The sequence below is a fragment of the Heterocephalus glaber genome, unplaced genomic scaffold (assembly GCF_053883595.1).
Source record: "Heterocephalus glaber isolate CG9 unplaced genomic scaffold, H.glaber_assembly_v1.0 deba00001577, whole genome shotgun sequence".
In the NCBI taxonomy this organism is placed as follows: domain Eukaryota; kingdom Metazoa; phylum Chordata; class Mammalia; order Rodentia; family Bathyergidae; genus Heterocephalus; species Heterocephalus glaber.
In genome coordinates, this window is record NW_028258358.1 from 31,845,743 (window position 1) to 31,849,651 (window position 3,909).

Sequence of the window (3,909 nt, forward strand, 5' to 3'; positions counted from 1 at the left end):
TATAGTCTTTATGCCACAGTGTTCTCTTGTCCAAGTAAAAGTTCCACATTGGGTCAGCTTCTTCCAAATGCTCTCTACAAGAAGTATAAACATCTCACTCCAAATGAACCCCACACACTGAAGAAAGTTCTGCCGATGTGAAGAATTACACAGTAAATACAGAGCAGTCATAATCTCTGTTGGTCTAGAAATAGTAATTAATTTAGTGGATTTTTTTTCAAACATAAACTGAGGGCTTAACATTTATGACATATCCATTCATAGTTCTCTAACTTAATCTGAGATTATGTGAAATTTTTATTCTATCATCCACTCTACTTGTCATTTCTTTCTGTCTTTGCCATCTGGAAATTTGAGAGCTGCTTTCCAAGTTGCTTCACTATTTGGCATTAATTTTGTTCATGTACCCGATGTTCCCAATAGAGCTCAAGATGTTTATAAATAATAATGTTCGGCTTTATAGTATCTACCACAGTAGCTTTTAAACTTTTATGACAGCAGGGAGAAATACATTTAATACTGCAACCCAGCTCATTCACATACACAATACTGATAGAAACATTTCATAAAATAATACTTATCTCTGATACCCTCTGATATTGTCCCTTCCATTGTTTATTATTATTAACCAAGACCCACCTGATTGATTTTCTTTCCTATTCAAATGAAAATCTTTTAATGTTTATGCTGATGCAATATCTGAGTGCTTATCATCAAAGTGTGCACTTAAAAAAAATAAAAATATAAAAGGTAGCTCAGGAAATAAATCTCCAGTGTTTCAAAGAAAGAACTTTTTAAAATGTTTATTCATGAACATTTACTTATATTGTAAAATAAACGCAGCACTTTAAGGTAAAGGAAGACTATTATATATGGAGTTTTGTCCTCTTCCCCCACACACATGCTGCAACCATCTTTAACCTGCTCAACTTAACGGTTATGGATTTTTTCCTTTTTCCCTCCTATTCAGTTCATATTTCAGGCTGTTCAGCAGATGCCTGTGAGTCTGGAGATTCAAATTGCTGGTGAAAGTTTGTTCTCTCTTTCCTCAGTTTTTCAGGAGCTTTTCTCCATAAGATGATTTCCACCTGCTTGAAGTACCTTCTGTCTTCCTCATCAACAAGCACTAGATTCAAAAATTACCTTACTGAAAATTTTTTGTTCACATCTCTCATTGTTGGTGTTGGGTCATATCCTGCTAAAAATAGTCTTATTGGAATGAATGGATTCACCTTTTACTGGTGCACCATCCATTATTTCATATTTGGCAATAGTTTCTGTTTCCGTTGTAGTACTGGGTCCAATTCCTGTGATCTCTTTTTTGATCAGTCGTAACTCCATGTGTTATATTTTCATTCTTACTAATAAAAAGTAAATTTTTCCAACAATCACATCCTTTAAATGATACTTTGATTTGTTATATTCAAACTCTATATGTAGACAATCTTCAATGCCCACTTCCATTTTAACAGAGTTGTTAACATCAGGATAGATGGTAAGTTGGTGAACAATAAGATCATACTCTTTCACCATGTCCATCAGTCTTCTCACTATTGTCACCTTAAGAAAATACCTCAAGCGGACATTGGCACCGATATAAGATTCATATGGCTTTTCAACTTGCATAAATTCAAAATCATAACTTCTACTCTGAGTCAGTTCTCCAGGTAAAGCTAGTTCTTTCACTAGGTTTACAAATTCATGAGTATTACTCTTGTCACTGAAAAGTTCAATTTGACCTACAAATTCAATTCTAATTCCTTGGTGCTCTAGCCTCTTTCCAGGTTGCTTAAAGGCTAGGTTTATCTTTCCTGAAACAGACGCTCCATCATAGATGAGACGGTGTTTTTCCACTTTGCCATCTTCAGTCTTCATCTCCGCCATTTTCCTCGTTTCCCCATCATTAAGGACAACATCAGTCTCACAAATGGGACCAAAACAGCCTCCAAGAAAGTTCATTGTCAGCGCCACCACCGCGTCCCCTCACTCCACTCTTCCTTCAGAAGAACCTGATTGATTTCACGACACATTACCAGATCATGACCCATAGTTTTCAAAATATTATTCCACAAAAGGGCTTTTAAAATTTTTCCACTAAAGCAGTAGATAAAAGTTCATCTGTATTCTAGGACAGAGAAGAAATGGCAGTGCTGCCCAAAGAAATCTTTTCTTGATCTTTAAAACCCTTGAGCATATTGTATTCATTGCATAATATATCTATGTTTGTTTAAATATAAAGTTAATAGACCTTTTCCTGCTTTTTTAGTAAAATCTGTTATCCAGGAAGTGTTCAACTTTATCCTATGGCTTTGTCTGCTCTTAGGCATTATATCAGGAACCTGCTACCTGATGGGTATTCAAGTTTGAGAAGAAAAGTTCTGCAGTCCTAGAAACAGGGCTACTCACATGGCCACTCCAGTAAGAATGAGTCAATTTATTGATATGCTATTTCGCTAAAGAAAGGAATGTATGTGAGATGCGTTAAAGTAAGTCTTCCATTAAGCAAACATTATTTGAGCTTTCCTTGGGATGGGAGGGGAGATGAGACATGGGGATAATTAGTGAAAGATACACCAGGAAGATCAACTTTGTTAGGAAAGAATTCTCCATGGATTACCCCCATTTTTACATATCTTTCTTACAGAGCCACTGACTACCTTTTTCCTGGACTATCTTTTAAAAGATGTTTGTATTCAAACATCCTTGAAAAAAAAATCTGCTTAAATACAGAGATAGTTTGCTATGGTTTGTATCTAGATGTCCCCCTAAAGTCTCAGGTGATTACAAGTGGGGATTTGGGGGATGATTGGATCGTGGAGGAGTGATACTCATGAGTGGATAATCATCGGTGGATTTGTCCACTGATGAGTTTATAGCTAAATGTGATGTTGAGAGATGGAGCCTGATTAGAGGACGCAGGTCACTAGGAATGTTGCTTGGAAGGGACTCTCTCCCTCCCCTATTCTTCCCTTCACCGTCTCTCTGCTTCATGGATGACATGCCATAAGTTGCTTCTCCTCTACCACGCCTCTCTGCCATGCTGTCCTGCTTTGGAATCAGCCAACTATGCACTGAAACCTCTACAAACTAAGACAAATTAAATCTCTCATCCCATAAGCTGTGTGTGTTGAATATTTTGTCTGAGGAATGAAGTGACTAAAACATAGTTGTTTCCCTCTAGAACACAGGGCAGATTTTTTTACTGTCCAGAATAATAAAGATAATGTCTCCCTCCAGTGGTATATCAGGAAGGCTTGTTGCTCACTATAAAACAGTTGGGTTCTCCAAGCTCAGGGTCCCTTTCCTGTAACGCACCCTCTGTGTGTATAGATGTTATCTTGCCCTCTTCATATTCCCCTGTGTAAATTTTAGCTTAGGAAACTGCAGCAAAAGGTGATACTTTGTCTCCTGCTATTACAATGAAGAGTAAAATGTCCTTTACCTCAGTCATAGGAGTTTCAGATCATCTGCCAGTACACCCGATTCTGCGGCAGTCTACCTGTTAGCTTGCAAGTAGGGTAAAAGCTCATGTTCTTCAGAGTTCTTGGTAGTTTTATGTTACTGACTCCAAAGAACAAGCCTATGCCTTGATGAAATAAGTTTACAGATAATTTTTAATATATTCATTCAATAAATTAGAGTGCTATTCTGTGGTAGGTAATTTCCAAGAGATTAGAGAAAAGCACGTCAGCATTAGATGAAAAATATACCCTTAATAAAAAACAGAAGTTTCACAATAAAACAAAATCTAGGGAAGAAAGACAGAAAATACACAAGTAGTCAAATTAGTAAAGAAAATAATTAAGAGAATGGAAGTGCTAGAAAGAAATAGTCCTGGATAATATTCTAGAGAGTGATGAGGGGTAGATGTGGAAGCAGGATGACTTGAGGCTAGGTGATTAAGAACTC

General features: G+C 36.8%; 1 pseudogene; it reads right to left on the minus strand.

Moving 5' to 3' along the window:
- Positions 1 to 971: 971 nt before the first annotated feature.
- On the minus strand, positions 972 to 2,138 carry LOC101715930 (vacuolar protein sorting-associated protein 26A pseudogene; annotated as a pseudogene).
- Between the last annotated feature and the right edge of the window lie 1,771 nt (positions 2,139 to 3,909).